Here is a 26011-nt window from a genome sequence, read left to right on the forward strand (position 1 = left end):
GAAAGTGGAACCGAGATGAAAATCAAATACTACCCCAAACCCTTCCCTCCCTGATGAATATTCCAGCCACTCATTTTTACACCCTATGTCACCAGCTTGCCGCTCACCCCACCCAAGCCTGCCTGCTCTCGCCTTGAGAGTGTACCATCCATCCCTTAATAAATCCCCACTTTACTTTCTTAACCTCCATGTCTTATCTCTGAATTCTTTCTGGCACAAGACAAGAACTGAATCACCGGCAACAATAAGACCATCATGTCCCAGCACTGCAAATGCCGGTTCTCTCGCTGCCTTGGTAGAAGTAAAAGTGATGTGGCTGGCTTTCGAGGGCAGAAGGCCATCAAGAGGCCAGTAATGATGCTACAAATAAGATACACTGTGGAGACGGGGAAGAAATCAAAATGGTAACACATCTGAACCACTGAACGGCATCCTAAAATCACTGCTTTCTGAAGTGTCCCTGTGCTATGGTCATAAAACAAATGTAGTAGAAGATGTGGTGGAGTGTTAACATAAATATTTTATTTTGCAGAGTGTGTTTTGCCACACGGTTTCTGTTCTGCTGATGTGTCCTGTTCTGCTCTGAGAAACTATCGTTGTGAATAAATACTTGAATTTTTTTCCTTTGTCCATTTCATGATTTATGTCTGAACTCTTTTGGTTACACTTGCCTGTCTATGTCAGAAGGGTTCAGCTTAGGATATGAAAATTTCAGCCTCAAATTTGATTGGAACCGGGGAAAGTGTCACTCTTTCAGTGATGAGGGGGCGGGGAGGAAGAGGAGTGAGTGCACGAAATGTCGACCCTGACTTTGGACCGTGTAAGGAGAGCCTGCTGTGGGCACTGCTTTCCAATTTCATCCCTCCTGCTGAATCTGTGTTTTGAATTATTTTTCCCCTAGATGTGTTAGTTCTTTTTTCCAAGTTGAACCTTATTTTATTTTCCTTGCTAGGGCCCATTTTATTAGTCCAACATTTCCCATTTTAGTATCATCTGCAGAATTCATTTAGACCCTGTTTACTTCCTTGCTGAGGTCTCTGAGCTGCAGAGCAGGACCAGGCTGGAGGCAGTGTGTGCCCTCTGTCTCCTCCACGCAGCCCTCATCACATCCACCCACAGCGGCCCACAGAAAGGAGGATTTAATCTGCTACAAGATTCCCCTGTGGAAGGGGCTCTCTTAGGCTTCCATATAACACAAAACAAGTGGAAAATGAGAAGGATAATAACAACGTGTTTGCCTTTGTTGCCTGGGAAAAGTGCAATCAACACTCTTTTTTTATTAACCATCGTTCTGTAATAGGGAAGAACAGATCTGACTCCATATTGGATCTGTTTCTTTCACTTCACCCTTTGTATTCTGGTGCTTTTGCTACAAGTAAATCACTAAAGGGATGTTGCCTATAGCTTAAAGTATAGATAATGGCCCATCTCTGGGAACTCTGCCTCCCAGGCCTGAGTGTTAAGCTAAAATGCTTTTGTTTAAGCTCACCAGAGACATCCTGATCAGGCCCCCACCTGTGAATGGCTGCAGGGAAGAAATTGACACATCCCCTCCGAGTCTGCCGCAACCAGGAAATACTTGCAACAGCTTAGTGCCTGTTTTACATTACCTCCTTACCTCCCCCTCTTCGCTCTATAAAAGAAACTGGCATCCAAACTCCAGCCAGATGGTTCTTTGGGAAACCAGTCCACCATTTTTTCGGTCTGCTGGCTTTCTGAATAGTTGTTATTCCTTGCCCAAGTTGTCTCTCGATTTATGGGCCTGTTGTGCAGTGAGCAGTATGAGCTTGGACTTGGTAACAACTCAACACATGTCCAGATCTTGGCTAAGTAGCGTGAGGATGTAAAGGGGGGCAGATCTTGGTTCCCTCCCCTGAGGAAGATATAATCTAGTTTAGAAAAGAAATCATCCACACATACAAATATATGCACATACACTTCTGAAGCAGTGACACTATACATAGATACACTTGTGAAATGCAGGATGGAATTTTCCGGAAAGTGAAGAATATCCATGTGGATCATAAAGTTCAGAAAAGATTTGGCAGCCGAGGAAGAGCTTATATCCCAAGCATTTATTCATAAATTCATACAATCCTGTTACGGGTATTTAATGAGCATCGCTTGTATGTGAAATTCTTCTAGGGAAGAGAGTAACAGACAGAGCTCATATTATCACCAAGCTTTCAGCTGACAAGAAATAAAGAATCACGATAGAGTATGACAGGAGCTACTAAAATTTTTCATTCTGGGATGCTTCTCCTGATACTGAAAGTCAGCAAAGCCAGATGTAATCTGCCTAGGCTGTTAGACTGATAGCTTGTTGATTCATTGAATCATTTATTTGTCTTAAGTGATCCCTCTGTGGCAAAAAGTTAGGCTAGATATTTATGTAAATATAAAGAAGAATTGGACTTGGACCCTGACTTCAAGATTTCCATCTAGTGTAGACAAGTATACTGAAAATATATAGTGCAAAGTAGAAAATGACTGCTCCGTTTTTACCTGGCTTACATTTCAGGAAGCAACCTAAGAGAACAATGCAAAGCCACGTGTGCTGTATGAGAAAAGAGATTTTAATCCACTGTGCTGGCAGGTGGAGAAACCATGTAAGGACTTGGGTAGAGATGTGGCGTCATTCTGTGAGGAAGAGTATGCAAAAAGCCAGCAGCCGTGGCTGTCTCCCCACTGGAAGTGTCTGAATAACATGGTCAGGTGTTCAGAAAAGCAGAACAGCGGCCGCAGTAGCAGGAGTAACAGCCACTAGGCATTCAGGACTTACTCTATGTCGAGCCCTTAGTTAACAATTTTAAATTGCAGAATCTCATTGAATCTTCCCGACAATCCCATGAGACAGTCCCATGAGCTACTATGATTTTCACATAAAGCAATCTGAGCCTTAGAAACTAGCAAGGCCCTTCCCAGGTAGTAGGTAGCTGAGCGTGAACTCACACTCAGGCAACTCTAAGTCTAAAATCAAAATTTAAGAAGTAGGTATTGCCATGGAGGTCTGGCTTTGCACGATGGCCAAAGGCAATGGTTCTGAACCTCTTGTGCACATTAAAAATACCCGAGGAGCTTAAAAATACCATTATTTTAATCCAATATAATCGAAATTTTTAGGGGTGAATCTCAGCCATCAGAATTTCTAAAGGCTCCCCAGGTGATCCTACAGCCAGCCAGGCTCGAGAACAAATCTTAGGTCTCTGCCTAAGCAGAGGAGAAAAACAAATATCCTAAAAACAAATAAACATATATTATAATATAATAATTACATTATATAATATATGTAACTTTTATAGTTAAGCTCAGAATTCATATATACATCCATGAGTACATTCTGAGAGCTGAAATCTGCCCTGAGAAATCTCACAGCCCTGGCTGCTATGAATTGTCCTACAGGAGGCAAAGTCTACACCATTTAAACAAATTAGGACCTTCACCCAAGTGCTCCAAGAATTCAAAAGATCTATGTCTTCCTTGCCCCAAGTCTGTCTGACAGAAATTTTTACATCTGTACTCCATGTTGTATCTATAAGTTATTGAAAATATTGTTTATTAAGTAGAATGAATGACCACTTCATTTGGAATATGGGGAAGGGAAGACCTAAGACCAGCAGAGGGGCCTTTAAACGAACACGGAACTTCCCACCAGGCCATCCCAGTACCTTTCCTCAGCACGTGGCTCAGAGACACAGGTTACATAAGCTTGAGAAAAAAGTTCAAACACATATACAAGAGATCACATATAAAAAAAAAAAAATCTGTCCTGAACATCATTAACAATCCATGTGGTATATACATATAGTGAAATACTGTTCAGTCATAAAAAAGAATGAAATGATGCCATTTGCTGCAACATGGATGGAACTGGAGATCGTAATTCTAAGTGAAGTTAGCCAGAAAGAGAAAGAACAGTACTGTATGATATCACTCATGTGTGGGATCTTAAAAAAAAACAAACAAACACACAAATGAACTTATTTACAGAACAGAAACAGACTCACAGACATGGAAAACAAAGTTGTGGTTACCAGGGGGAAAGGGGGTGGGGAGGGACAAATTGGGAGTTCAGGATTTGCAGATACTACTATACATAAAATAGATAAACAACAAGATCCTACTGTATAGCACAGGGAACTATATTCAATATCTTGTAATAACCTATAATGAAAAAGAATATGAAAAGGAATATATATGCATCTATGTATAACTGAATCACTATGCTGTACACCAGATGTTAACACAACACTGTAAATCAACTACCCTTCAATTTAGAATTGTAAAATAAGTACTGATCTCTTCAGTTGACTGGTAAAGTGGAGGAGTTACAGCCATACATATCCAGGAACACACCAGAAATAAGGAAGCAGGCAGAAGCACCCCCGCATTGGGGTTGGGAAATTTTAAAGTTTCAACAATTCCATTTGTGAAAACTTTGCTTGGTGAATCAGAAATTAAAATCTCATGCCTTGACAAAAGTAAAGGGTGAGGTATAATTTCTGATAAATATGTCACATTTATCAAATAACACAAAACGCAAAGTGTCTTTGAACATTCCATGTCAGGCTGAAAATAAAATCTTTCCCTTAAAACAGTCCTGTGTTCATGCAGACTACACATTTTCCTAAATGTGGCAGATAAATTTAACATTTGAAGAGATGTCAATTAATTCCTTCCAATGAATTACAGGTTTTTAGATCCCACGCCAGTGCTTTTACTTGACAATTGAAATTGGTTCACGGAGTATTATTTTAGGCCAGCTAAATCTAATGACCTTTCTGCTCTCCAAGTTTCAAGCCACAGATTTCAGGAACAGAGACCAGTGAAATGTGTAGCCTACATTCCAGCAGGCCAAAGTAGCAAGGAGCTTTTCCTGTGGCTAGTAAAGACCATGTTTCTTAATAAGAAGATGACTGTTTGAACACTGTAACACATCAAGCCATTTCCTGGCCGTGCCTTATACGTGGCTTTCTATTATTATCTGATACACTGACTGCATTGATACCTCTGGCCTTTGTCTCTGTGTCTCCATCTGCATTAGAAACCATCACTTAACCTCTTTCCTCCATCAATGAATTCAGTTCGTTTCTCCCATTTTTGATCAAAATGATTGTTGAAAGGGAATGGAGGATGTAGGAAATGGGAGAGCTAATGAGAAAGGAAATTTCCCCTAAGGAAACTGAAAGACATCTGTAAGACTTTAATTTTGCTCGGGGTTCTGACGTCAGTCTCTGTGCTCAGAAGGTGTCAACTGTCAATGCTTTTTAGTTTACAGTCTGTAGCATCCCACAGTGGGACCACTCCTCCTTTTCCTGCCAAAAGTCTTTTATAGGTTAGCCTACCATTTCTCCATAAAATTTCCAGCATTGCTTTTCTGTAACATTAAGAGACTGAGAAATTGAATAAAGGAGAGGAGAATGGATAAAACAGAGATGATACCTGAGCTATATCTTCTCTCTCCCTCTTTCCTTTACCAGCTGTGTTTTTAGTATTTGACTTCTCTCCTCTTAAACACTTTAGCTTTATTTTTCCTAGGAAACTCCTAGTTTGTATCCACTTATAGTTTATAAAGGGTATGCACTGCAGTGACGATAACTAGCGAGGGCCATTCATAACTCGTTGAAATGCTAACTTAGATTGAAATGGATGGACACAGATTTTTCTTCATTTATATCCTTCCATACATCAATTTACTAGATGCTGTGGTAATTACTCTGAGATATAAACATAAAAAGGACATGTTACCCAAAGAGCTTACAGTTTTCTAGATGGACTTAATAATAAATTCCAATTCAAATATACAGGGGAGTAGTGTGTTGTAATGGAAAGAACACTGGACAAGGTGACCAGTCAGATCAAACCCCAATGTCACCATTTCCCAACAGGGACCTGTTGTGGATTGAACTGGGCTCCTCACAAATTGGTATGTTGAAGCCTTAACCCCCGATGTAACTGTATGTGGAGGTGGGGTCTTTGAAGAGTTAATGAAGTCAATATCTTGTATTAACCTATAATGAAAAAGAATACAAAAAGGAATATATGTATGTATATATGCAACTGAAACAGGATGCTGTACACCAGAAATTGACACAGCATTGTAAACTGACTATATTTCAATAAAAAGAATGTATAAAAACTTTTTTAAAAAAGAGTTAATGAAGGTTAAAAGAAGTCATAGAGATGGGCCCCTAATCCAATATGACTTACGTCCTGACAGGAAGAAGCGACGGGACTACATGTGCACAAAAGAAAGACCATGTGAAGACACAGCAGCAAGGCAGCCACCTGCAAGACGAGGAGGGAGAGGTCTCAGGACAAACAGCCCTGCCGGCACCATGATCTTGAGCTCCCAGCCTCCAGAACCGTGCAAAGGTAAACTCTCCTTGTCTAAGGCGTCTGATCTGTAGTAGTGTGTTCTGGCAGTCCTAGAGAACTAGCACAGGGCCTTTAAGCAAATCATTTAGACTTTTCAACCACAGCCACCGCCTGAAACACTCTGTCTTCATATGCTCTGAGAATTCTTGGTCATTTTCTCTTGACCTATTTTCCAGGCAACGTTTCCTCTGCCTGCCTCTTAAATTGCTGGAGGCAGGCAGGGATCGGCTCCAGCTCTTCTCTCTTCAGTCTTTATATGGTCTTGGAGGACCTTGCACCCTCCTGTGGCTTTAGTAAGTAACCATTCCATCGGCTGATAGCTCTCTATACCCAGGTTTCTAGCCTAGAATTTTCTTTTTTTCTTTTAAATGTCAGCTTCATTAAGGGATAATTGGCATACGAAATTGTAAGAAATTTAAAATGTGGCAGTCTGATACACATATACATTGTGAAAGGATTCCCCCACTTAGTTAATTAACACATCCATCAACTCATGTATTTATCTTTTTCTGTTTTTGAGAACATTTCAGCTCTGCTTTTTTTTCTTTAGCAAATTTCAATTGTATAATATGGTGTTATCGACTATAGCCACCATGTTATTTATTAGACCCTCAGACCTCATTCTCCTTATAGCTGAAAGTTTGTACCCTTTGACTAATCTCTCCTTATATTTCTCCACCCTCTACCCCTGGCAACCACTTTTCTACTCTGTTTCTATGAGTTTGACTATTTTTAGACACCACATATAAGTGATATCATGCAATATTTGTCTTTCTATGTCTGGCTTATTTTACTCAGTATAATGCCTCAAGGTCCATTCATGTTGTCACACATGGCAAAATTTCTTACTTTCTCATGGCAGAATAATATTCCATTACCCCCCCACCACACACTCACACATGCATATATGTGTGTAAAACATATGTTTGGAGACCATGTACTTACCTTCATTCCCATGATCTTCATGCGCATGGAAGACACCATCATTTATATAACTGGCTGTAGTTAACCCCCAGATGGTCTCTTTGATCCAGTCTCAGCCAGGCAAATCCATTCTTCACAAAAGGGCAAGTTCTGATACTACCTTTAGGAAGGCAAGAGTCTTCCACAGCTTCCCACTGCTTTCAGGATAAAGATCAAATTTATTGACATGCCTTAAAAAGTCTAGTCCCTGCTCAACTATGTACAGTCGCCCCTTGGAATCTGTAGGGGATTGGTTCCAAGACCCCAGCAGATACCAGACTCTGCAAGTGCTCAATTCCCTTATGTAAAATGGCAAATTACAGTAGGCTGTCCCTATCCCGGTTCCCCATCCGTGGATTCAGCCCACCACGATCAGGTTGGGTGAACCCCGCGTCTGGAGCTTGCGATGGGGAGGGCTGTCGGTAGTCTTGGCTTTCCCACACCCTCTTTGCCCCCACGCATTGTATGCTCCCGCATGAGTCTATTGTTCTGTCGGGTCCTAGTGCCTGCCAATTCTTACTCACCTCTCCTTTCATAAGGGCTTTTTCTTTTGCCTGGAATACCGTTCCTTCCTTATCCTCCGTAATTCCTCCTCAAACCTCAGGTCTAACTGAGACCACATCTCTTTAATTGACCGCCTCCTGCCCCAGCGCTGGCTATACCAGGACGAGTTCCTCTGCTACCTACCCCAGTGACATTCAGTACATCCCTTATTGTACACTTCACACTTTCCACCAGTTATTTTAATCATTTGCCGTCAGTAGTAACTCACCATGATTTTGCCAGTACTTGACCTGAATGATTATTCTGGGTGACTACTAAATATTAACCAAATGAATAAATAAATGAAACCCTCTGGATCTGTAAATTAGAAATTACAGTAATGTCCACCTTGTCCCAGTGGAAATCTCTTATGAAGACAAATGATATGTAACATGCAAAAAGGCTGAGGAAAAAAAGGCTAATAGTAAATAAATGTGGCCTTCAGATAAACAGGGTGAGAATTTTATTTAATTCAGATTGTAGGTCACCACTGAAGTGATTCTGAATGATCCTAAATGTTAAAATCTATAAAGCTCTCTGCAACTGGGAAAATTCTATTTTGTTTACCTCTAAGTGGGCATAGAAACCTTTGTATGGACAGATATACACAATCTGTTTCATTTCTGTGTATTATGTCATATTCACAGTGATATAAGATCCAAAAAATTTTGAGTATATTAGTGATTTGAAAATTTCAATGCATAAATCAACAGTAACGCTGGGAAAGCACTAAAGTTGGAATTTTACTTTCTTTTTCAAATAGTTTTTCTTTTTCAAGCTCCAGTGCTTTTCTTGCAAATTTATTTAGTATCCATTGATTCTTGCATTCCTGAAAATCTTCCCAGGGACACGATTTCCAGATTCTACTCTAAAATTATTCTTTGCAAATTTTACTAGATATTTTCATAATATTTGGATATTTCTGTATTTCTGATCTCTTCTTCACATGGGCTCGCCTGACTTAATAGAATAATGAATTGTGTCTGGAAAAGGTCTTGGGGGTTATCTTAGAACAAGCCCATCTCTAGTTACATGACTTTCCAGCCTTAGCTTGAACACTTTCAGGGACTTGGCACTCTGTTATCTAAGGAAATTCTTTTCAGAATTGAAAAGGCTGTTCTCTTATTATTCCAAAATGTGCTTCTGTGTTACTAATATCTAGATGTCCTAACATCTAGAATTTTCTCCTGTAGCAAAAACTGGCTGTCCATAGGCAATACTTTTAATTTTTTTAATTATTCAAGCAATTCAAATAATGGATTTGAAGTGTTTGTCACTGTTTTTTTCTAATCTATGCTATTTTTGTAAATATTCCATTAATTCAATTAACGAGTACATATTATTAGAATTTTGCGTTTCATTTTTAGGTTTCCCCGCACACATGCCCTTTTCATGTCAATGTAATACTGCTCTCTGTAGATGATCCCCCTTCCCAGTGTTCTGCGTTCTGAACCAAAAGTCCTTAGTTCTGAAATGGGTCCTATTACTTAGCTTTTGGGTTCGGCCGCCTTCTGGCTCCTGTTCTCAGGATATGCTCATGTTGGTCAGTGTCTCTCCCAAAGTGAACCTTCTGGAACCAGATGCAGTGTCGTAAAGCTGGAATGATAATAACAGAACACACTTCTGAAATTCTCCTAAATCTGATACCTTTCAGGGAATGGCAAATTTACAGGCTTAGGCAACGATGTGGCTTCCTCCACTTCTGTCAGCTGTGGAGTGATGATGCCAGGACGAAAACCTATGGCCCAGTGATTTAACTAAGAGTCTAGATTTCATGACAAATGTGGGGTTCCAATTCCAAAAATAGATTCAAATTAAATTGCTGCTAATTCAGGGGTTCCCAATCTATAACTAGCAGTCTGAATCAAAATGTGAACGTACCAGTTCCACTTAATTTTCTGCTTTTTGGCTTCCCTAGCTAAGTTAATTTTGAACTATAATTCCATTGTTCAAAGGAGTGCATGTGCCTTTTAGCCAAGACTGATTAAAATGTGAAACAGGATCAAATCTTGTGGCAGGTCAGTGGCTAATATTCTCCTGATCTATAAGACACTGTTAAATTAATCATGAACACAATGCAAAGTTTTAGAATCTGGTACTAACTCCATAATTCTAGCCTCTTCAAATAATTCTACAAAGGTATTATAACTAATAGTTAAAATGCCTGGCTTTAATAAATTCCATTATAGCTGATTTATTGCCCTAATCAAGTAGTGAATGAATTTGGTTTACTATGATTTGTTTTAGTGAAAAAAAAATTATTTTCCTTATTAACAGACTACTCTCTTTCTGTCTTAATATTACAGCTTCTTCCCCTTCACTGCTCATCTTCTTGCTTAAGAAATATCTACAAATCCTTTTATAGTGCTCCTGTTATTTTTTTACAAGTCTCTGTTTGTTCTGAGCTTTATTCTCCTGGCTACTGTTCTTAGAGGTTCATGCCGCTCTTGTGTGCTTATTTCTTCTTCAGTGATTTTTCCATCCATCTGTGGTACACACTCTTTGAAAGGATTACCTTTGATCAAGCCGATACATTTTCAATATCTATATTTATTTATATTATCCTGAAAGCCAATACCAGGATTCTGGATCAGAGACAGTGTATTATCACTGATAGCAATAACAACATCACTTCTCTATGTCCTATTATTCTCTCTTCGGGATGATGAAGTCAGGGCCAGATGGACCATACACAGGCAAAGGATATTTTTGTACTATAGGAGAGGAAGCTCAAAGCTTTGAATGCAGGAGTGGCCTACACAATACTTCTCTTTTCCTGAGAGAGGGAGAGAAATCTTTGCTCCCTAATGGCTTAAAAACCTCCGGAATGTTGAAAGGATAGCTCTGGGTTTCATCCTTTGAAATGTAAACAAACACCAAAGAGGGAAATCCTTTCAGTCTCTCTGCGATCTCTCACTTTTCAGCCATCTTTTAACTTTTAAGGCTTATCCTTTAATCTAGCTTCCAGTTTTCTTATTTCTGAACACTCTAACCATGCAGAAACCTAAAAATATTTGTTTCTCTCCACTCTGCATGAGAACTCTAATCCTTGTGGAGGGAAGTTCCAGTGGAAAAAATATATATACATATCCCTTTTCATTGTAAAATGTTTAAATCATTAGGGTGAAGACATGAAGGATAATTGAAGGGAATAAATATCTTGGCCATATGTGGAAAGGGTAAGAAAGCACACTAGTTATAGTCCGAATGAGATCCTTGCTTCCAAGTTTTTCACTGATGTTAGTGAAGATCCTGTGTTTTTAGATAGCAGCTTCCCACATTTCCCGGAGATATGACCATCCCAGTGATCCATGTTGGGCCTAGTTAATGGCTTAGTGATATATATTGCATAGGGCCCTTCTCTAGGTCTCTACTGGGCATCCCTTAGTGTCTTATCAAGATTACTGTGACTGTCTTTTCATTCTACCATTACATCTCCCACTGTTCTCCATACAGCAAGCAGAGAATTTTTTTTTAACTATGATGTGGCCTTTGAAATATTTACTAATTCATTTTTGTTTACTTAAAAGACATTGTAAATGATTGCATCTAGAATGCAATTTAAATGTGTTAATTCTCCTTGCTTGATTTGTCTCCAGCCTACCCCTTTAGTGTTACCAAGTCTAAACTCATTCTGCTTGACACATGACAGGCCAGTGAATTGGGAGACGGGGTGTTGGGGCAAGGAAGACTGACTTTATTTGGAAAGCCAGCAGACAGAGAAGATGGCATGTCCTGGAGAACCATCTTACCCAAGTCAGAATTCAGGCTTATTTTATGCTAAATTGAGGGAGCACTGTGATTGGTTGTTGCAAACTTTTTGGTGTCAGAATCTTTTGTTCTTGCAACTGTCCACATAGGTCAGGTCATGGTGTCCCTGTAAACCTCTAACAAGACAATGTTATTTTCGATTCTACAGCTTTTTATCTTTGTATGCATGGAAAAGTGTTACACTGTTAAAGGTCAGTGCTATCCTGTATATTTCAGGCTATAGGCAACTTTCTTTTACAAAAGGTGCAGAGCCAGCATGCCTAAGCACAGGGAGCAAAGCATAGGTTTAGAGCCAAATAAACAGATCTAATATGGAGTCAGATTTGTTCTTCCCTAGTACCTTTCCACTTTTTAGCATCACCTTTTCCACTTTCTTCACTGTACTTTAGTCACAGTGGCCTACACTGAGACGTTTAAAACAACAGCAGAACAAGATCTTTCCACTTTAAGACATCTTATATCACTTAGTTTGGAAAAGCCAGGCCAATCCAACCACCCCAAAATGTCTTTTACTTCTCATTTATTAAATCACAGCTTGTAGCAAATTTGATTAATTATCCACCAAGAAAAAAATGTATTCCCCCTTCCAAAACATAGATTTCAAAGGGAAACAGTGCCTTTCCCACTTCCCTTACAGCTAGTTAGAGCCATGCGACTAGTTCTGACCAAGGGAATATAAGCCGACATGCCATGTGATACATTGAGGTTTAGCTGCTAAAATCTTCCCCGCATTCCCCCATTTTTATGAACTTTGGTATGACTTGTATTAGAGGTAACTCTCAGATGCCCTTGAACACATATTGACAATGTCAGTGGCTCCATCAAAATAGGTTCTTGAACAATTGTGTGGACAAAGTACGATCGCATTAATTTGTTCACCTACCCAATACTTTTACATGAATAAAAGTAATCCTCTATTATATTTACACCAATGTACATTTTGGCTTCTAGCTTTTATAGCAGTTAGTCTAACCTTGCTGATAAGGAGAAGTGTTGCCTTCAACAGCGAAGAAAGTAGAGTAACTGCCTACAAAATTTGTAGCCCTGGAAGAGGTTGGAGAGCAGAATGTTCGTAGCTTGGATAGCTTGTTACTTACTGTGGGTAGGAAGATGTTACACAAAAGCAAGCATGTTGGTCTAGAATTTACTGATTCGGGAGCAGAAACAAAAGGGTTAAGAGTTTTGAAACTTAAACAAGAGAAACCAAGATTTTAAAAGAACATAAGTAACAAAGGTTCATCCCCATTCTCATTAAACAGAAGAACTCAGCTTTGAAAGGTTTAAATTAAAAGTTCTTCCTTTCCACTCAAGTGTGTCACTTCACATGGCCTCAAGGTAGCTGCTATCGAGAGAGACCTAGGGGCATGGAAGAAAGGAAATAAATCAGATTTGAGAATTATGCCTAGGAGAAAATTTAAGTTGTGGTTACTGGCACCTGGTACTGACTGTAAGCAAGTATATCAGAAGTGTACTGTTTTTGAAAGCTTGTAATTCCAAAGAAATGTGAGCCTGCACTGAAGGAGCCTTTGACTATTCAAGCCTTGTAGCAGCTTCTTAGCCATCAAATTTCTGTATGTAACAAGTAGGGAGTGGTGAAATCTGTGCAGCCCTCAAGGAGGACGTACTCTCCAACAACCCCCTTTAGATGTGGCTCTGGACAATAATAGATGAACAACAGAAGAATAATAATTTCTTCCAGGTAATAGTATCTAGGTCAACTAAAGACTTTCCCTTACTGTCAGGGTGGAGACTTCCGTGATCATTGCCAATTAAGAAGCTATGATTGTTATAGATGAGTGACTGCTGTATATATTGTATTCTTCAACATTTTGAACAAACAACCCAATCCAAAAATGAGAAGACCTAAACAAGCAGTTCTCCAATGAACACATACAAATGGTCAATAGGCACATGAAAAAATCCTCAATATCACTAATTATCAAAGAAATGCAAATCAAAACTACAATGAGTTAGAATAGCCATCAGTTAAAAAGTCCACAAATAGTTAATGCTGGAGAGGGTGTGGAGAAAAGGGAACTCTCCTACACAGCTAGTGGAAATGTAGTTTGGTGCAGCTGTTATGGAAAACAGTATGGAGACTCCTAAAAAACCTAAAAATAGACTAACCATATGATCCAGCAATCCCATTCCTGGGCATATATACAGGGGGAGCGCTAATTCAAAAAGATATAAGCACCCCAATGTTTATAGCAGCACTATATTTAATAGCCAAGACATGGAAGCAACCTAAATGTCCATTGACAATGACTGAATAAAGAAGTTGTAGTATATTTATATATTGGAATACTACTCAGCCATAAAAAGAATAAAATAATGCCATTTGCAGCAACATGGATGGACCTGGAGACTGTCATTCTAAGTGAAGTAAGCCAGAAAGAGAAAGAAAAATACCATATGATATCACTTATACATGGAATCTAAAAAAGAAAAAAAAGGAAAAAAAAAAAGACACTAATGAACTCATCTGCAAGACAGAAACAGACTCTCAGACATAAGAAACAAATTTATGCTTACTGGGCATAAGGGGGTGAGAAGGGATTAATTTTGGGAGTTTGAGATTTGCAAATGTTAACCACTATATATAAAAATAGATAAAAAATAAATTTCTTCTGTATAGCACAGGGAACTATATTCAATATCTTATATTAACCTTTAATGAAAAAGAATATGAAAATGAGTATAGGTATATATATGCATGACTGGAACATTATGCTGTACACCAGAAATTGACACATTGTAACTGACTATACTTCAATTTAAAAAAAGAAAAGTAAATAGAAACAACAACAAAAATTTTTGAAATGGTAGTTTTTATTGCTCTCTTTCTCCTGTGTATAAAATGGGCATATGAGGTTGGAAAATGCAAATAATTGGCCTTTTTGATGTGTGGGTCATTAAATTATGAGAAGCCACCTCTGGAAATGATGGAGAAGACAGTGCAGCATCTATACACCCTGGACTTTGTACTGTATGCAACAAGTGGATTGGATTTTGAGTTGCCTTCTTGGTGATGGAGTACAGAGCAATATTTAGTGGTGAGAGAAATAGATTGTGGAAGAAATGGCAAACTGTCCACCAAGAACACATGTTTCCTTTTTCATATTGTGAAGTTTATATGGGAAGCATAAGACAAAATTTTACAGGCTCTCTTGCATTGAGCTGAAATCCTGTGACCAGTTGTATTCAATGTAAGGTGAACAGATGAGAATTGGGTCACTTCCAACCCTGGACTGTTAAATATCCCTGCACTTGTCCCTCACCCCTACCACTAGTATTTCTCCATTTCAGTTAGCTATAATGGAAGCAACTCCCAGGATAATCTTAGAATCCACATATTGAAGATGACATAGTCTTTTGCAATTTGCTTCAGAAAGATAATATGGAAGAGGGCTGTTCTGCTGACAAACTCACCTATCCCATGTTGCAAGAAGAACTAGGTTTCTACTGTATTGGAGTGATATACATGTGAGTCTATTTCTTAAATATTACTTCCTCAGAGACCATTCCCATCCATATAATACCTATCTTAATGCCTGATTACATAGAAGATGGTCAGTAAATAATTTTAGAATGAGTAAAATAAAACATAATTAAAAAAAAAAAACAAGCTCTCATTTTAGTCTTGACCTTCAACACAACATTTCCATTCCTAAAATTTTACCAAAGTTGATTCACAATTTAGGTGTATTCTTACCCACCCAAACATTTTTTAATTGTTATGTATGCTCAGTTGGGTTTATGTTTTTCTCTCAAATCCCAAAAACCTAAGTTTTTAATAAACCTACTAAATCATAAACCTAAGTTATGACATTTTCCTAATTTTATTTAGTCTGGATAGTTTCTCAGAAGTGTTTCTCACCGACACACACACACACACACACACACACACACACACAACACAAACACACACACACACACATCACAGAGAAGCAGAATTCCTGAAACTAGCAGAAAAATAAAAACTCTCCTGGAATTACCAATTCACTTTTCTGCCCACTGAAGAAAATTAATGTAGTGTTAGGCTACTGATGAAGTGATGTTCTTTCTTTTAATATGATAAACATTGAAAATTGTTGACCTCATTTTGACTTCAATAATTTATTTGTTTCTTTACAAAAATATCTAGACTTTCTCATTTCACTCTTTTTTTTTGCTCAAGCCAACAATGAATTGGCCCCAGGCATTGGAAAAAGATGTCCTTTTTGTCTCTAATACTGTGTTTGATTCAGTGCAGTTTCTAGAGTCTAACACCTTCACTGTTTGGGCTCAGAACTTTCCTAAAAACTAAAACTACAGGAAATGAACAATACAGTTCAACCATACAGTGTATTATTACATAAAACCCGAACTCACTTTAACTTGGAAACTTGTGAGATTTATTTTTCATTACGGCAAAAATACTTATTTCAACAGATCTGCTATTTCAAGCCACATACAAATTATCATGTCCTTATCATCAGAGTTTAAATGATCAAAGTTGACCATATGGCAGAATTCTTATAATTCAAGGTTTCAAAAGAAGCAGATCTCAAGTCTTTGATTTTACTCAGTGTCGAAAATAATCATAAGTCTTAAGATAAGTTGGTGGGATATGTGAATATAAATTAAAGTCCTTTATGGGATGTTCTAGGGATTCTGGTACAGCAGAAGCATCATGAAATAGAGATTCATTCTTTGAATGCTTTTTTGTGTGTGATTTGTTTAAAGCTTTTTACTGCATATGAAATCTTCATTTTAGTACAGTCTAGCAAAAGATCCAAAAATATGTGTTTCTAAAAACTATTTCATGAAAATGAAAAACTATTTCAACTATTCATGAACTATTTCATGAAAACAAAAATCATTGTTGCATTTTGAGATAGTTATCTTCCAAGGTGGGGGGGGGGTCACTTTCTTGATAGGCCTGCAAAAGCTGATGAAGTTATAGATTTATATGAGAATTTGCTAAATGTGAATATTCCAAATTTCAGCTATAGAAAAATTTTGGTGAAGTTCTGTGCAACACCTAACATCTAGCAGGTGATCAGCTCTCCCAGTCTGCTCGAGACTGGTCATGAGGGCCTTAACATTCTCCTCAGCTTGCCTGAACTTCAGAATTTTTTTCCCTGACTGTAGGCCTCTGAGCTCCCTTTCCTTAGAGCATTTACTTTAGGAAGTTTTCAATTGTAACTTTTTTCTGCCCCTTTGAGATGTACATCTTCTTGTAGCCGCTTGCCAGGCTTCACAGCCCAGGGATGTCTTTCTGAGGGGCCTGGTAGTCATCCTTTGATATGTAATTATCAAGAAAGATGGCATGCTATTTCCCAGTTTCTGTGGAAGGGCAGGAGTTTAATTTTAATAAACAACAATTAGCAAGCACAAATGGTCTAATCCTATTAATCAGTCCTCCCAGTATCCTCCAGTACTTTTCCCACTAGCTCTCCCCAGAACTTAAAACCATTTTCACCTTTGTTTCAGTGGAGTTGAGTTCAGTTTCTCTCTCCTATTGCAGTAGTCTTGAATAAAATGTCCTTTGCTTGTTTAACACCATTTGATGCATTTTTTCCTTTGACAGGACTTTCCCAGAATTAGTATATTAAAAATCCAAGGCCCAAGAACCATCTCAGACACAGGCAAACTGGAACAGTTAGGCTTGCTTGTTTTTAGCAGGACCCTTAAGTCCACTTATAGATGGTTCTGAAGCTGATATTCTCTCAGAAGAGCATGAGTTGCCAACTACCATGCTGCTCTGTGTGGTGGTCTACACGTCGTTATTCTGCTGGTCAGAGTATGTGCTCAATAAATATTTGTCCAGTAAGTAAATGGAGATTACTCAACAAGGATATGAACACACTAATGCCACTGAGGCATTTGCCTTCATTGTCAGATCAATGCACAGTCTAGGATGACCCTTGTTCACTTACCCATTCACTTATGATTCATTAATTTATTCACCTATACATTCAACAAATAGATATTGAGAACTTCCCATTTGTCAGCCTAACAGACTTTGTCCCTGCCCTTTAGTAGTTTATAGACTAGAGGAAGAAATAGCAATGAACCAAAAAAACAACAAAAGCAATGACAACAACACACACAATTTAAACTGTGGAAAGTCTTGTGTGATATTAAAGAATGTAAAGTAGGTGTAGACTGTAATTACTATTTTTGCTCTTTACCATCTTTTAAAAGTCCTAAAACTCTTTAAAGACTTGAGATTTTTTTTATCATGGTTGTGAAAATATTGTTTCAAATGTTATGAAGTGGTCTAATCTATTATTTCAATATACTCAAGCTGTTAAGAAGGAAAGAGCATGTATATCTACAAGGCTCTTATACTAGCTACTATAAAAACAATTTGGCATTTTAGGAAGCCATTTTTGTTATTCTGAATTTCAAAGAGTATTTTACAAAATTAGATAGTGAATTTCAAATTCATATTTTAGAATACGAAGATGAGTCTTTTGGGAGACCTTATCTTGTGAGCTAATAGCCCTCACATGGCAATGCAGATGGAATTTTTGTACTGACATCAGTTTTTCCTATCATTCTGGGAAACAAAAAGTGATTCCTATTCCAAGTAATACAGGAGAAAAGCTGATATGGCCACATCTAAGATTTGTGGATGGTGATTGGAGCATATGCCACTTCTATGCCTTTCTTTTGACACAATAGAATAGTTTAATGTGCCTCCGTGTGTGTGTGTGTGTGTGTGTGTGTGTGTGTGTGTGTGTGTGCATTTGACCTGTAGAGTGCTATCTTTAAGTGATTATATACAGTTAGAGCTGTTATGTTCTTCCCATGACTATTAGGGTGGAACTTACAATGCTTACAAATGACTGAAAAAATGTTTTTTAGTAATGTTTTTCAGTTCTCCTAGCCCAGTGTTGGTTAATTGAGCATCCTTTAACCTCATAGAGATTCTTGAGGGTCACCAGAGAGGGTTAGATTGAACTTTTGTGATATACTTCAGCAGAGGTGTCAACTAACTAGATTCATGGTTCACAATAAACAAAATTCCTGCATGCTTAAACACTTGTTAGTCAAGTGATGTAAACCAGGGATATAGATGTGAACTTTGTATTGGTTAGGTCTATTTTAATTGCAAATAACAAGACTCAACATGAACTGGTATAACAAACAAGCACAAATGAATTTACTTGACTTTTATAACTCAGCAGTCTAGATAAAGGATGCTAATGTGACTTGGCACAGTGAATAAGTCATCGGTCATCTAATTTTTGTTCTTGTCTTTTTGCTCCATCCTCCATGGTACTAGTGTACTTTTTCAGTTCTGTGTGGTGGCCTCTGGATCTTTGTTTATGATGACTACAGTCCTATACCTCATGTTATCTCACAGATTCATGCAAAGGAAGAAAAATGTACTTCCCTGTGGTCTCCCTGGCTTGAACCGTGTTATGGATCAACCTTAAATTAAATTCCAAGGCCACAGTAATGAGATGAATTAACCGGATTAAATCTGTTCAGGTCCGCTTGAACAGCCTTGCCACTATACTTTTGGGAGAAGTAAACTCACTCTCCAAGGGTAAATCAGGCTACTTTTGACTGAAGAAGGAGGAAATACATATTTCACATTCTAAATCTAGAGGCAACCACTAAAAGTTCCCATGCAATTTATACAAAGACAGTTTAGCTGTCAAATAGTCTCTTCCAACATGTCTCGTGGACAGTGAAATCATTTTGTAATGTTCTTGTAATGTCCTTGTAATGTTCTCTCTCTTGCCTACTTGCATGGTGCTTCCCAGAAAGGCTTCTTCTATTATCCACCTGAGTTTTCCGTATTCCTTCTCTTCAATCTGCTACTTCCTATGTCTACACAGCCTCTCCAGACTCCCAGCCTCTACCCACTTTAAGATGTACATCAAACCTGTATTCTTTTATTTACCCACACTGAAGCATTTGGTGGTCTATCAGGTATAATCTCAGTGACACACTATAAACTGGACTCCACACCATTATGTAAAGAAAACTCTGTTTTCCTTTTCTGAAAGAGACAGGAACCAGTTTTTGTAAACCACAATTGTCTAATCTTTTCTTCTTGGAAAAGAGGAAATTTATTTTTACTCAGTACTGGAAAACTATGCCCTTTTCATCAAAATCAGCAGAACGAGTCCTTAAAATGCTAAAAGAAGTAGGTGAGATTAACTTTAGTTTAACGTTTACATTCTGTTATAATACTACTAAAGGTCTATCTTTAGTGAGGAGAGATGAAGAGAGAAGGGAAGGCTGTGAGTTATAAGTTTATGCTAACTCTACCCAGTTTTTCTATTTTCAGATAAGTTAATCAAAGGGCAAAATGATAGTAATAATAGCAAACACACATCTAGCCATCTACTCTGTATCAGGCAATGTTTAAACCTGTAGTAATTTTTTGATTATTCTCACATTAGCCCTATGAGGTGAGTAATATTATTACCTACATTTTAAAGAGAACTATATCACAGAGTAGCCAAGCAACTTACCCAAGGGATGTAACTAAGAGATGGCAGAGCTGAGTTGTGAACCTGGCCAGTTTGACTTCAGAATCCACTTTTTTACTTCTAATATGACACTACCATGGGTGATTAACCTTTCTGAGTTGGTCACCAGCCAAAAAAGTGGCTTAGATGACATGATGAAATAGAAGGCCAGAAAGATGTTTTTATTTATTTATTTTTCTTTTTCTTCTAGATTAAGACCCAGAACAAGTCTATGCCGAGAGAATCTGAGACTTTCATTTACTTCTATGATAATTCTAGGGCATATTGTCTAGCTGTTATGTCATACTTCATATGTGAAAGCTAAAATGGGATCAGTGAGTTTGAGAATGTCATGGATTTCAGATCCTTTTACCCCAATCTCCTGTCATTTTTATATCATTTCTATGAGTCTCGCTAGAGGCTCTGTTTATTGTTCTATAATGAACACCTAAGTCGTGGTTGATAATTTTTTTTTGAAATAAGCAAGAAATTAATAGAATAAATCTTTCAATAGTTATTAAAATGTAACTGACATAGGCCCCATAGAAAAAAGTAGAAATAAATTAGCCTATACTATATGCTATTTAGACTTTTCCATATATATGTGTATACATATAGAAATTTTATACTAGGAAACATTTAAAGAACTTGAACAAATTTATTTGGGTTTAGAAAGAAAGACTGAATGTATATAGAAAAGCTCTGAGCCTCATGATTTTATGAAAAACAGCCATTTCTATTAGATGTGGAAAATACTTAAGGGATATATAAAAATCTGCTGAGCATACTTTTAAATAATTCAGAAACTAATTTTTAGCATATGATAAAATAAGCTATCATTTTAAAATGTAATTATTTAAATGATGATTTCTTTCCTCCAATTCTAAATGTCTACTTGGTTTAACAGGCATACTTCAAAAGTTTTGGGATTTTATTTTATGTCTGGACATAAATCTTTAAGCTGTATGTTGATAATTCAAAAAATTAAATTTCGTCCTTAATGTTGCCAGATGGTTGGATTTATTCCATACTTCATAACTTCTAAACCCCATAAAGTTAAAATTTCCTGCTATTGTAATTTTATATTAATTTTAAATTTGTGTGAGTCTTAGAAATATCCATGGCATCAAATCAACTGAAATTCTTCCTCATTTATATAATTCCAAAAATACATTTAATCTAATTTATTGATAGCATCCATATGTCCACAAATGCAATATATAATGCTCCTTTGTCCCTTGAGCTTACCTACCACTCCTCAGAAATGTTTTTCTGCTCTGCAACTATTGTACTATCAGTCAATAAACACTGTTTTATCGATCTGAGGACTGGAAGTAATAGTCAAAGTTTGTTTATATGTTGGCCCCATCTTAGTGCACATATTCAGCACTTCAAAAGCTGACCTAAGACAAAATTATGATATAAAAGAGACATGTCTTTGATCCTCTTCCTTCATTTTTATTTTGGATTCTCCTTAGTGTCTAATTCTGACATCCAAAGTTTCAGTGTTACTGCAGGCTGCTCAAAGTTCCCTCTTGACCATCTCAGCTGGACCTAGTCCCCACCCCAGAGGCAGTGCAGCCTGTCCTCTGCACCTTTCACTCAGCAGGCCCAGTGGGGACTCTCCCACTGCCTGGCTGATAATGGATCACTCCCACAAAAGGAGGGATGGACAGTTAGCAAACTATTGTCTAGATATTGTTTGCAAAAAAGATCTGAGTGATTTGAAAATGGATAGATGATAAAAGAAGATGAGAGAAAAAGAGTGCAGTGTGCACAGGCATTTTACAATAATGCAGAGAGTTGCTTCTTATCTCAGGGCAAATTATTTGCATAATGAGTTTTTTCTGCAGAGATTTTAAATCTAATTTATCTTCCCACAATCATCGATAGATTCTATTAAATAGTAATAAGACAAAACCAGTTCAAAGTTGTCAGTGAGGAGGCTAATTGGTTAGTTTATTTAAAACAATATTTTGATTCCAAAAGTATGGCTTTTGGAAACCCTTACGAAAGTTAAAAAATTAAAAAGAAATTTAAAAAAAATCTCCTTGAGCTCAGATACTGTGGAGAGACCTCTTTTAAATGTTTGACGTATATCATTTCAGTATGATTTCTATAAAAGTTTCTACATAAGGTAAAATTATGCTGAATATCAAACACATATCCTTCTGTTTATATAACATTTTCTTGTGATTAAAAAGTCTTTTTTTGGGCTGTGTTATATGTCCACTGGCTCTTGATGTATAATAATTTTTCCCCTAAACTTCTGCTTTCATGTTGCATTCATTTTTTGTTGTGAAGAATGCTAAAATAAACATCAGATAATACATGTAAATAGAACATTTTTAATTGCAGATCATTTTTTTAATTTATATAGAATTATGGCCAGATAAATCTGAATCTCTTCACTGAAACTGTTGTCAAGCCAGGTCTACTCTGTGTCATCCTTGCACGATTGGTTTATTTTGCTCCCAAATCAAGACTTTACCTTTCTTCTTATTCTGTTATGTTATTTGAACTCATCAACTATCAGAGTACACCTGAGTCTCAATTTTGTCATTTAATATTTTAGCTATTCATTTCAGCTTTACATAGATATATATATTTGTCATCTATGTTGTTATATAAAAATCTTTTATAGGAAAGAATGAAGGACCAATCCCTGTGTGGAATATCCATACACACCATGTTCTAGGTTAACCTCTATTCACTTTTACTATCGTTTTTGGATTTGGAATATCAGCCTATTGAATTTAGGCTCATCAAACTTGTATCACTCAAGTCTCTCCAAATTAATATGACGAACTTTTAGAACTTAAATCCCACCATGTATATAGTATTTCCTTAACTGCCAGCCTATGTAATATTACAATCCCTGCCAGAGAATTTCGTAGAGAGCCGAAATTCATCTTTCTCCCCACTCTAGAGCCCAAGGCTTTACATTTAATAAGTGCTCAGTGTATGTTTACTGATTGAGTGGATATGGATATTAGTTTGAGTGTCATGAGTTATCCTTAATGATGTTTTTTGAAAGGCTTAACAAGACGTTTTTATGGATGCCAGTCTCTGGAGTTCCAGGATCCTCTCCAAATCTTCATCCTTTGTTGAAAATTAGAATTTACAATCACGTTCACAGTAATTTTTTACAAGGAGATAATTGATCTGGACCCTAACAACTGAGCTTACTAAAGTGACTTGTTTCTCTATAAAATTTCAAGTTCCTCTTCACTCTTTTAGCTCTGTCTCTTCTTGTCTAGGATGAGAAGCCAACGAGAAGTTGAAGAACACTCTCTCCTGTGACCACTACAATGAGCGTTTCAGACACTGACACTGCTTCTTGCTTGTTGTTCTTATGCTCTAGGAAGTTCTGTGAGACTTCATGATGATCCTAATTTGCTTATGAAATTCAACTTATCCTGAGTCCTAACTTTCCTAATACACTAGGGAATTTTTACAAGCTTTTTTCCCTTTTCCAGTTTTATTAGGTAGAATTATTACAGCATAACTGCACATATACATTATATTGCATGTCAATACATATATACAATATACTGTACATTTTTTTTAGTTTACATATATGTCCTGATCATTGTTTCTAAGAACAGATTAGAGCTTTAGCTTTTTAAACTTATATAGTTGTCAAAGGAATAAAGCCAACCACAAAATAAGAATCAACAGAATGCAGTAGTCCATAAAGGAATTTTTGTGTGTTTTTATTGATCAGGGCATTTCTACTTGTAGGGCTGATGTGAAACTGTAGCACGATGGTCAGCTGGATTGGTTGGTTACAGCTTCTGCTCCAATTGGTAAGTGTCCCTACAATGTTGATTGTTTAATATTTTGAACATAATCTTGTTTCTTTAAAAGCCAAAACTCCTAAAACAGTTTCCTTAGCAGCCATGTTATTCTCTGTAGTTTGTGCATCTTTGTTTTTTTTTAATACCTCCAGTTCACTAGTCAAAGTTTTTTTTTTAACATTTTTTTGAGTTATAGTCAGTTTACAATGTTGTGTCAATTTCCAGTGTAGAGCACAATTTTTCAGTTATACATGAACATACTTATATTCATTGTTGCGTTCTGTTTTGCTGTGAGCTACCACAAGATCTTGTATATATTTTCCCTGTACTATGCAGTATAATCTTGTCACTAGTCAAAGTTTTTTATTTTTTAGAAGCTCACATTTCTCTAAGGCCATCTGAGATAATATTAAAAGCTCTTTATTTGCAAAACATTGTACTAGGAATGAAGGAAGAACTTCATAATATCACTTTCTTTCCCATAGTCCTGAGGGTTCGATCGTATTTATATTTACATCTCAATTTTCAAAACTTGGAATACAAATACAAATTTACATCTATATTACTAGAGTCTAAATTTTATGCTTGATATCCCAAATTTTAATTCAACATTATGAAGGATAATGTCAACAGGATGGGTTTCTCTGTGTATTTATCTTTGGTACACTTCAGTCGAAAGATTTCCATATTAGTAATGTTTAACATAGCAATTATACATACTTTCCTTCACCAAACTTTTATTCTTTTTTTAATAAAATTCTTTTATTATAGCCAAATGTTTTCTATTATAATTAATTGATTCATTAAGTAGTTATTATATGCTTATGCCAAATATGAGACACAATACTAGGATCTTTAGGTTAAAAAATACATGAGATGTCACCATTATATGTGTAATCCTATCATTTATTTATTTTGTGTTTTTTCCCCATCAGGTAAATAGGTTCTTGCCATATTTTTTCTCCTGTTTCCTCTTTTAATTATCTATTCCTTTTGAACTGGGTAGCACCATTTATAACCCCGATACCCCAAAGTATGATAGAATATGAAAAAAAAAATCTACCGCCTGGAATTAAGATTGAGTAGTTATCTAGTTGATGCATTTGTGGTTCTCCACTGCTGAATACCCAGCAAAAGCTTTTGAGGAGGCTGTTTGTTTGCTTTACTGTTTGTTTTAAAAGTATAGATGCAAGAGTTCTACTTCAGAGTTGCTCACTGAATCAGAATATTAAATGGAGAGGTCCCGCTGTAGGTGATTTTTAAAAGTTCTGCAGCAGAGTCTCAAAAAGATCCAAGGACGAGAACCACTGTGTGTACTTAGTGTGAGTGGTTTCAAACCGTGTACATTAGTAGTAGACCTCTTTCCCTGCTACTTTAGTCTGGGAATTACCGGGATACATTTTTCATGTTCATTTCCTACCCGTTTTCTTTTAGAATATCTCATTTTGAGTTTTATTTGATATGTCTTCTTCTCTGTTCTTAAGATTCCTGACCCCTGAGCATGAAAGCTTTTTGAGTTACTTTTAAATATTTCAATAGTAGTGTTACTCTTACTCTTTTTTATGACACTTTCTATAGATAGACTGTCTTCATAAATATTTAATGAAAGAAAAGTAATAAACCAAGGCAATTATCTGCCTAGTTTAATATCTGTTTTATGTGGCAATTCATAAGGCACCTTTTATTTTTTGGTAGTTAAATATTATGTCTAAAAATAAACACAAATTTTAAAAAGCATCTATTAAGCTCTTTGAAAGTGGTTATGCTTCTCTTAAATAATAAAAAATATATATGCCTTTTTATTGTGATGATAAATAGACCTGTTTAGAATGTAGACTACAACTTATGCGTGCTTTATTGCATATCTAGTAAAGTATTCTGGATCACACAGAAGACATTGATGATAACAGTTTCTCTTTCTTCAATTCAGCTTCATATTTATTTTTAGATTTGAAATTGAGAGGCTTTAGAATAATACCTTATTCTCAGTGTAAGAGATGTGGATCTGAAGAATGGAATTTGAAACATTAGTCTGTTAATTGAATGCTCAAAGCTTTATCTTTATTTATAGTAAAG

The 26011-nt window shown here is 36.8% G+C and overlaps 1 long non-coding RNA gene across 2 annotated transcripts in view; it reads left to right on the forward strand.

Annotated features, from left to right (window-relative positions):
* LOC116665280 overlaps positions 1–26011 on the forward strand; it is a 416497-nt gene that overhangs the window by 314213 nt on the left and 76273 nt on the right. For both annotated transcript variants that reach the window (XR_004321816.1, XR_004321815.1), the window contains exons 4-5: positions 6221–6375; positions 23880–23944. This is a non-coding gene — a long non-coding RNA (uncharacterized LOC116665280). The remainder of the gene's footprint in view (positions 1–6220; positions 6376–23879; positions 23945–26011) is intronic.

Source organism: Camelus ferus, chromosome 8 (genome assembly GCF_009834535.1).
Source record: "Camelus ferus isolate YT-003-E chromosome 8, BCGSAC_Cfer_1.0, whole genome shotgun sequence".
Taxonomy (NCBI): Eukaryota; Metazoa; Chordata; class Mammalia; order Artiodactyla; family Camelidae; genus Camelus; species Camelus ferus.